The sequence below is a fragment of the Ovis aries genome, chromosome 1 (assembly GCF_016772045.2).
Source record: "Ovis aries strain OAR_USU_Benz2616 breed Rambouillet chromosome 1, ARS-UI_Ramb_v3.0, whole genome shotgun sequence".
Taxonomy (NCBI): Eukaryota; Metazoa; Chordata; class Mammalia; order Artiodactyla; family Bovidae; genus Ovis; species Ovis aries.
This window is the reverse complement of record NC_056054.1, coordinates 64,289,658-64,300,045: the sequence shown is the minus strand read 5'-3', so window position 1 is coordinate 64,300,045 and position 10,388 is coordinate 64,289,658. Positions and strand designations below refer to the sequence as shown.

Below are 10,388 nucleotides of genomic sequence, written 5' to 3'. Positions count from 1 at the left end.
GTGTTGGGTGAGAATGATACTATGATGATACCCAAGGCCGTAAAGAGTTTGGAAGTGGGCAATGATAAAAGGCAAGGACAAGGGCATTGAACATCTGAGGGAGGGAGCTACCTAGCAAAGTTCCCAGGAAAGCTCAGAATCCATACTGGCCCTAATAAAAGACTAAAATGTTATCCATCTGGGCCAAGGATTCAGAGCAGACTCAGATCACCGGAGGAGATCACAGAATCAATGGACACGCACTGAGCATTGGACAGTGGGCAAGCATTTTAAGTGAATGAACACATCCAGTTTCCATCTGCACTTGAGGAGCCATCAAATGGCCAGTGAAACAGAAAGATACTCAAGTGTGTCTGATACTATTCTTGAGCCTAAAAATATTGAACATATCATACAATCATACTCATTATATGACCTAAGACCTTCAGGGTAACCCTTTTTCCCCATCTGTAACTCATTCATTCACTTATTCATTCATGCAATAAATTATTACTGAGCACCTACTGGGAATGAAACACTGTTCTGTGGGCTGGGGATACAGCAGTGAACAAATAGAAAATCCTGACCTCTATGAAGTTTGCATTTTCTTAGAGTGAATAAGAATATCCAAATAAACAAGTAAATTACACAACATCTCATAGTGATACAAAGGGAGCTAGAAAGTGTGTATTGAGGTGTGGGGGGCAATTTTATTTAAAAACAGTAGTCAAGGAGGCCTCCTGGAAGAGATGACATTTGAACAAAGGTGTGAAGAAGGAGAGGCAGTGAGCTCTGCCTATATCTGGGAGAAGGGCATCCCAGGCAGAGGAAATTCCTGAGCAGAAGCATGCCTGGGTGCTACTGTGCTGAGTACAGAGAGCAAGGGTAGAAACATTCACTCTTTGATTCATTAATTTAACAGTATCTCAAAATTCTCCAAGCCAGGCTTCAGCAATACATGAACCGTGAAATTCCAGATGTTCAAGCTGGTTTTAGAAAAGGCAGAGGAACCAGAGATCAAATTGCCAACATTCACTGGATCATCGAAAAAGCAAGAGAGCTCCAGAAAACATCTATTTCTGCTTTATTGACTATGCCAAAGCCTTTGACTGTGTGGATCACAATCAACTGTGGAAAATTATGAAAGAGATGGGAATACAGAGCACCTGACCTGCCTCTTGAGAAACCTATATGCAGGTCAGGAAGCAACAGTTAGAACTGGACATGGAACAACAGACTGGTTCCAAATAGGAAAAGGAGTACGTCAAGGCTGTATATTGTCACTCTGCTTATTTAACTTATATGCAGAGCATATCATGAGAAACGCTGGGCTGGAAGAAGCACAAGCTGAAATCAAGATTGCCGGGAGAAATATCAATGACCTCGGATATGCAGATGGCACCACCCTTATGGCAGAAAGTGAAGAGGAACTAAAAAGCCTGTTGATGAAAGTGAAAGAGGAGACTGAAAAAGTTGGCTTAAAGCTCAACATTCAGAAAATGAAGATCATGGCATCTGGTCCCATCACTTCATGGGACATAGATGGGGAAACAGTGGAAACAGTGTCAGACTTTATCTTTTGGGGCTCCAAAATCACTGCAGATGGTGATTGTAGCCATGAAATTAAAAGACACTTACTCCTTGGAAGAAAAGTTATGGCCAACCTAGATAGCATATTGAAAAGCAGAGACATTACTTTGCCAACAAAGGTTTGTCTAGTCAAGGCGATGGTTTTTTCCAGTAGTCATGTATGGATGTGAGAGTTGGACTGTGAAGAAGGCTGAGCACCAAAGAATTGATGCTTTTGAAGTGTGGTGTTGGAGAAGACTCTTGAGAGTACCTTGGACTGCAAGGAGATCCAACCAGTCCATTCTGAAGGAGATCAGCCCTGGGATTTCTTTGGAGGGAATGATGCTGAAGCTGAAACTCCAGTACTTTGGCCACCTTATGCGAAGAGTTGACTCATTGGAAAAGACTCTGATGCTGGGAGGGATTGGGGGCAGGAGGAGAAGGCGACGCAGAGGATGAGATGGCTGGATGGCATCACTGACTCAATGGACATGAGTCTGAGTGAACTCTGGGAGTTGGTGATGGACAGGGAGGACTGGCGTGCTGCGGTTCATGGGGTTGCAAAGAGTCAGACATGACTGAGGGCCTGAACTGACTGAACTGATGAAAACCCCAGGGCTTCCCAGGTGGCTCAGTGGTAAAGAATCTCCCTGCCAATGCAGGAGACTTGGGTCAGTTTCTGGGTCGAGAACATCCCTGGGAGGAGAAAATGGCAACCCATTCCAGTATTCTTGCTTGGGAAATCCCAAGAACAGAGAAGTCTGGACGGCTATAGTCTATGGGGTGGCAAAGAGTCGGACGCGACTGAGCATGCACACACTCACGCATTAAACACCTACTACTCACCAGCATTATACTCAACACTGGGTGTACAGAGATACATAGGTCACTTACCCCAGAGGAGTCGAAAATCTAGAACAGGAGACAGGCAAACAAAACTCCTGACACAGCATTTAAAACCGTGATGATGGGAGTAAGCAGTCTCTCCGCAGGCACACTGCTCAGCTTAGGCAAAAATGTCTGTTCTCAGTCCATCTGTCGATGGATCAGAGAGGCAAGGGTTGTGTTTTGTACTTGAAATAGAATCTTCCCATTTTCTCAAATATTACAGGATCAAGATTTTTATTAAATGCAAATTTTATTATTGCACTTTAAAGCAAAAGTACTGGGTAAACTGCATAATATAATCATCATATGAATATCACTTTGAATTAGTATTGCAGATACTTCTAACTACTTAATTATTTATTTTTAAAATATATTCCAATATTTTAATTATGTTCAGTTAAGTGTACTTGAATATTTGCAGCACTCTGCATTATTTATATTAGAGAAAAAGCAGCCTAAATCAACGCGCTCTGGCATTCCATAATTTGTGCTTGCATATCTCTAAAGTAGATTTATATATAGCTATCAAATGGTTATTCTGGATATGCTATGATTTAAAATTTTTATCTGAATTTTATTTTAATGTACCACAAAAATAAAATTTATTGGTTTCTTTATACCAGTAAGTGTCTTATCTGATTATTCATATTCAATATTTGCAGAATACTAACTAGAGCTGCACACTTTTCAATTAGATACAAATGGGTAGATTTCAAATCCCCCTTCCTAACCCCCAGCCCACTTCACCTGCCCCCCCCCCCCGGCATTCCTGGAAATATTCTAGATTTGGATGATTCAAATTCTCTAGCAGCTCGAGGGTAAAGAATAAGGGGAAATGTATCAGCTTAGAACAACACCATTACAAACAGAGAAAGAGGAGATATTAGAAACCCCCAGGGAATTTACTATCCTGTACCAAGGAGCACAGTGTATTACTGCTTAAAGGAAAGAATTTGGATGGAGAAGCCTACACAGATGTGGGCTCTGCTATAACTGGCCTGAAAAATAATGAGATCTGCTCTGTTCTTTGGTATCTGTCCAATGTCTTTCCTAGTTTCTAAATTCATTTAAGAGTCATTTCTGCATAGAGGATAAAAAATATTAAAGTCACAGTATTTCAATAACCCACTTTATGTCATACAAATCCAGTGGACAGACGCTTACTAAAGAGATTACAGTTTGAATACTTAATCCCAATTTGGATGTTTTTAAACAAGCCAAACCTGGCCTTAAATGCAATGTGCACAATTTAGCTAAGCAGAAAACACTAATGCACAAACATGACCATAAATGTAGCCACAGAATGTGGTAGGTGGAAGCCACCCAATAGCCACCTCTGCACATCACTCATTCAAATCAAAGGCTGAGTGAGTAACGAACATGCCCATTTCCAGGTCGAAGGTACAGGTGGCTTATGGCAGACTGTCTCAAAGCCTGGGAAAGAGAAGCTACTTAGAATGACAGTCACTTTAAACACCAGGGCTAGGTTAGCAGTTTCATTCAGCCAGAGTTTGGACTTCCAATCTCTCCTGCTTTCCTTGGATTCTCTCTCCAAAAAAAGGACCAGTATATTCTCAATATTCAGGAATGCAGTTTGTACCCACATTAAGCAATGTCACAAGTATGGGTTTGGGGTTCAAATTTCTCCCCCACATTTGTTAGCTGGGCCACTTAAGTAAATTGCTTAATTCCTCCGTGCCTCTGTTCCATGTGTGTTCATTTGATACATAGTAGTTGTAATAGGCGGAGAAGGCAATGGCACCCCACTCCGGAACTCTTGCTTGGAAAACCCCATGGGTGGAGGAGCCTGGTAGGCTGCAGTCCATGGGGTTGCGAAGAGTCGGACACGACCGAGCAACTTCACTTTCACTTGTCACTTTCATACATTGGAGAAGGAAATAGCAACCCACTCCAGTGTTCTTGCCTGGAGAATCCCAGGGACGGGGGAGCCTGGTGGGCTGCTGTCTATGGGGTCGCACAGAGTCGGACACAACTGAAGCGACTTAGCAGCAGCAGCAGCAGCAGTTGTAATAGGGGCTTCTGTGGAAGCTCAGCGGTAAAGAATTTGCCTCAACACAAGAGATGGGGGTTCGATTCCTGGGTCAGGAATGTCCCCTGGAGGAGGGCATGGCACCCCACTCCAGGGTTCTTGCCTGGAGAATCCCATGGACAGAGGAGCCTGGTGGGCTGCAGTCCATGGGGTCGCACAGAGTCGGAATGACTGAAGTCACTGAGCACACACACACCAGTTGTAATAGGCTCGTGACATAAAGTCATTTTGAGAATTCAAAGGTACTTAGAACACTGCCTGGGCCCTGAGAATAAGGTCTAACCATTATCACTGAGGATACTAGTGGAAGACCAGAGGCCAGGGGTTCTAGCAATGCTCTGTATGGTAGTAGTTTGAGGGGGCGGGGGACAGATCATCATCTCTCCAGTCTGACCCTGTTGTCTGCTTCACTCCTTCATTTTTCTTGCCCTTTGCCTTCCTCTTCAATCACTGTTCAAAGTAAGTGAATTCAACAGATATTTGTTGGGTGAATAAGCTGTCAGGCTACTAACATGCAGGGCAGCACAGACACCATATCCTTCAGAGACAACCTATGAGGGAAAAGCACTTATAGCTGTTTCTTGTACATATTCTGGTGAATAAAATTTGACTGGATAAAATACCACAAGAAGGAATGGGAGAAAAGGGAAGGAAGGACAGAGGAGAGAGGAACAAAGGACGAGAGAAGGGTAGGAGGGAGGAAAGGAAAACCAGAGAGAGACGGAGCGCGCCTTCCTGCCTTGGGGAAGCTGGCAGCAATAACTGCGGTATCACGATAAAAATGAGTGGTTAAAAATAACACACTTTGCTTTGTTTAACTCATAATCAAGACCTATTTGCATGTCATACTGAACACGGCAATAAAATTATGAATTTCACATTTCAACATGTCTTGTAAAAGAACTTCACAATAATAAACACTTCCATTCTTCTCTTCCATAAGTGGAAATAAAATCCTCACAAGAACTTGAAATACCAGTTAAAAAATCCTAAGGATTTTGTTTCTTACTCTGGAAACTTCAGTAATTTCATTTAAAATTGGTCCTATTAAAATATCACAATTTTATCATCACAAAAAGGAAACTCATTTTTTCCCACCTTGAGTTTCTCATCTAACTCAGCGAGTGGTCAAATCAAGCTAGAAACTAGGAGACATGTCTAACTCTCCCTTTTCCTCCCCACGATAAGAGAATTGAACAACCCATGGCCACACAAGAAGCCAGGACTCGTGAGTTCTCATCCCACCTCATCTGTGCGGCCCTGACTCTTCAACAGGAGCCCTTAATTATAAAATAGAAATCATCTCCGCAGGATAGCTTTATAGCAGTGGTTAGGTAAGGAAGGATTACGTTGGTAGAGTGATTAGTACATAGGAAGTGCTCAAGCGATGTTAATATCAAAATCATTGCCATCATTAGTATTTTTACGAAGCAGAGAAGTGATCTTGGAAAAGTCCTTTAACCTCTCGTCTCTTTTTCCTTATCTATACAGCCAGAGTTCAGATAAGATTCTAAGGTCATTTCTGGCTATAAAACAGATAATTTCGTGAAGAGCTTTATAGGTTACAAAGCACTTTCGTGTGCATTCTCTCATTCATTCTTTGCTACCCTTTGGGGCCAAGTGGTACAGTTTCCCATTTAAAGATTAGGAAATAGAGACTAAAAATAGGTAAGGAACTGGTCCAAAATAATTTATGTCAATTGATAGAAAAGTCAGGACTTAAACCCTGGTTTTCTGACACTAACACCATGCTCTTTTCCATGCTAATTCTATCCCCTAAGCTGCCTGCATTGACCCCATGCTTCCAATTTCTAGTGCCACCGTTACTATTCAGACCCTTATTCACTTATTTATTTACTTACTCACTCAACCAATATTGTTGAATTCCAGGAACTGAGACAGACTTTGAGAATATAATGGTGAGCAAAAAAGATATATTCCTTCCCTCATGGAGTCTATGGTCTAACAGAGGAGTAAGAGTGTCATGGAAATAATTATTCTTCCCTGGTGACTCAGATGGTAAAGCATCTATCTGCCTACAGTGCGGGAGACCCGGGTTCAATCCCTGGGTCGGGAAGATCTCCTGGAGAAGGGAATGGCAACCCACTCCAGTATTCTTGCCTGGAAAATCTCATGGACGGAGGAGCCTGGTAGGCTACAGTCCATGGGGTCGCAAAGAGTCGGACATGACTGAGCAACTTCACTTTAGATCATGGTAATGAAATGCATATCAGAGTCTGAAAACATGTAATAAAATAACAGGAGTTGGCGTATACTAGAGAAGTTTGTGAATGATTCCCCAAGAAAATGACTTGAGTTATGCCCAAAGGAAGAAGCGTGGTGAGAAGAGTCTGCCAGACAGAATGAAGAGCACATGCAAAGGCCCTGATTTGGGAGGGAGCATGGCACATTCAAAAGAGTCAGAGAAGAATATTGCAGGGAAAACTACAAGAGTGAGGAGCAAAGTGATTCAGTATTATACTGGTCAGGCAGGCCAAGACAAGGCCACATAAGGTCATAGCGACCAAGCTATTTACCTTTATCTTCAGAGCAGTGAGAAGCAGAAAAACAATGTGATCAGATTTTAATTTTGTGAAGACCATTCCGGTTGTGGTGTCTCCAGTATGTATGGGGCAGGGCAAGAGTGGATGTAAATGGATGTTTGGGAAGCTGTTGCAGTGTTCAGGTGAGAGAAGACTGAGAGAAGCTACAGAGATAGCGGAGATGGAGAGAAATTGGTAGACCAAGTCAACGGAGTACTGTGGTGGACTAGATATAGGGTAATTTTGACAGGTTCCCAATTGTTCTTCCTGCATCTGCTCTTTTCAGTTTATGAGCCATTCCGTGGCCACTGCAAAACAATCCATCTTTCAGTGGTATTTCCTCCAAAGAATACTCATTGCTCATTTTCTACATATGGTGTTTTCCTATTATCTAGAATTCCCTCTGTTCTCCATTTACATTCAAATTATATCCATCTTAATGTGATGCTTAAGTCCATCCTCATTCATTAATAATCATCCAATATTTGTTGAACACTTACTATATTCCAGGCATTGTTTTAGGTGATAGAGATACAGTGGTGAGTAAAAAATATTCCCTGACCTAATGGAACTTTCGTTCTACATCTCTTTGATTCCCTCTTTCTTAGAAACCATATCATACAAGTTAGTGTTGTCCTTTTTTCTGTTCGTCTCATAGTAATAATCTTGCCTCCTCAGATAAAATTAAGCCTCCCTGAAGCAATGACGAATGTCTTCATTGCCTTCCAAATTTTCATAACCACCCACAACATATAAGAACTTAAATGACTCAAAAAGATTGGTTGTAATATAAAAACTTTATATTTTTATCACTGAAGACAAAATGCTTTCACATTCACCATATCATGAGGACATCTCTAAGTTATAAAGTACTATTAGAAATGTGTTGGTGCTATTATTAATGTTAATATTATTATTACTATGAAGTGAAGTCACTCAGTCGTGTCCAACTCTTTGCAACCCCATGGACTCTAGCCTACTATGCTCCTCTGTCCGTGGGATTTTCCAGGCAAGAGTACTGGAGTGGGTTACCGTTTCCTTCTCCAGAGGATCTTCCTGACCCAGGGATCGAACCCAGGTCTCCCACACTGTAGGCAGACGCTTTACCATCTGAGCCACCAGGGAAGTCCTATTATTACTATAGGCTCACAATATCTACTGACTAAACCGTAAGTCTCTTCCCAGTCTTAATTTTGGTGGGTTGTCAATAATAATTATTTCATACCTGGGAAGCTACATGTAAGATAATATTTCTTTGTTAGAAAATCCAGTTGCCATCACTGAAGAAGAATGGGCATTCGCTGACAGTAATCTAAAATAACAGACATCAAAGGTATGTAAATCCTCATGTACTCCTCTGGCATGCTACAAGGAGGCAAAGTTCCAAAGGAAAACCTCCCCGTAGTTGCTCCAGCTCACCTTTCAAGATAGCCCTTCTATTTTTGAAACTGTAATTTTTACTTGTTGGGAGATTGTCCAACCCAGTTCCAAACACACTGTGAGCTGGTCCCCAGACTCAGAAGGCTTTTTGACATCCTGTCAAATGGTTAATCCATCCTCAGTTCCCCAACCTATAGAGAACAAGAATAAAGACAGCCCCCTTTTACCCAGATTTAACTTCGTGGAAGCCAACAGAATAACAGACTTGGAAAGAAAATGAAATGTAATTTGTTGACAAAGACATGTTTTTCCCCTTTAGAAACAAGCATGGAAATTCAGAGTATCAATAAAGCCTCCACATTTTCTTCTATCACAACTAATATCTCCTAGTGACCTGACTTGATTGAAGATTTTGCATGAATCTTAAATGAGAGCAGAACTGAAAAAGCTCTAGGAATACCAGACACCTATAGTTGCCACACTACATATTAAATAACTGAGAAACATATGCCTTAAGTGGCATATTGCTTCATATTTTTCTAGAGAAATATCGGAGTTGATTATCAGGGACTTAAAGAACAACACAAACAGCCACATTAAAAACTATAAGGACTCCATTAAGTCTATGAAAATTAATTTCAGAGGCACATGTTTTAATAGAATCTATTGTGGCATGAGGCTGAAAAGTCATTAAATATAGTGTTTTACAATGTAGTTTAATCATTTAAACTCATCTCCAGTTTGGCATTTAAATTGCTAGCTGATTATATCATTTTCATGGACACATTTGGAGGTGTCTATTTTTGCCCTATTTTCTTGGAATTTCTGCTGTTCTTGGCTATAGATGATTAGTCCACAGGTACACATTTGACCCCAGTTGGGTCAACCAGGTTCTCTTACTGGGTATTTGGAGCTGAAACCAGGAGAATATTTATTAGACTCTATAGGTGCCTAGATATATAACATATAGTTTCTTCATGTGATCTGAGAAAACAATAAACCCATAGGGAGTCTGTGGGAGAGGGAGAGAGAAAGAGGGAAAGAAAGAGAGAGGGAGGAAGAGGAGGAGAAGGAGGTGGAAAATGAATACATAGGAGCAGAAATGAGAAATAAAGCAACCTTTTTAAGTTTCTAGCTCCATCTGCACATTGTTAGAGCTTGGCGTTGAAGCCACTGGCTGATGAACTCACAAGTATAGGTAGTGTGCTAAATGGGAGCGAGTTTCTCGCTAGCACCTCAAGGGTCTCTGGCCTAAAGAATGAAGTTTGATAGTAATACTTGCTATAAAAGTATAATTTTAACATGAGAGCTTTAAGGAGAGATGAAGACATTTAAAAAATAGCCTGTGCTTTCTTCTGCTTTTCCCCGGTATTTCTTACTCTTCTCAGGCATTACTTGATCTTTCTGTTTTCAAACTAACTTGATGTATCCTGTTGCAAGATCCTAGGAAGGGAGCTCACTTAGTGGGTCTAGTGTGGTGGATGCTCATTTGGGAAGTCCTGCACACGTGTGGGTGCCATCTCCTGTGAACACCCGTGGGAGGTCATGCCTGATCTCTGCTTCTACAGAGATCCTGAGCAGACTGAAAAGGAAGAGCAGGTGATGGCTGAGAAGGCTGTGACCAAGGAGAAACTTCAGGGTGGATGTCCCACTCCAGCTCCAGAGTTCACTGCTGCTCAGCCTGAGGTGGTGGACTGGTCTGAAGGCTTGCAGGTGTCTTCTGCACCTATTCAGCAGTTCCTCGCTCAGCCTGCCACTGCAGACTGGCCTGCAGCTCCACTGCTCAGGCCACTGAATGGGTAAGAAAAATTGCTAAGTGGTCTTAAACTGTTTTTTCACAAACTCTTACAATGAAAATTCAGTTGATGGAAAACAGTTTCTTTTAAAAAAAAAAAATCTAGTTCTATTCTTGCCCTAGAGTCTGGCTGCATTCCTACACTTGGGTTCCATGAGACATCCTGGAACTCATAACAAATTCT

General features: G+C 41.6%; 1 non-coding gene across 1 annotated transcript; it reads left to right on the top strand.

Moving 5' to 3' along the window:
• Window positions 1-9,549: 9,549 nt before the first annotated feature.
• Window positions 9,550-9,698, top strand: LOC114111249 (small nucleolar RNA SNORA62/SNORA6 family). The gene has a single exon (XR_003587332.1). It is a non-coding gene; the product is annotated as a small nucleolar RNA SNORA62/SNORA6 family (small nucleolar RNA).
• Window positions 9,699-10,388: the final 690 nt, after the last annotated feature.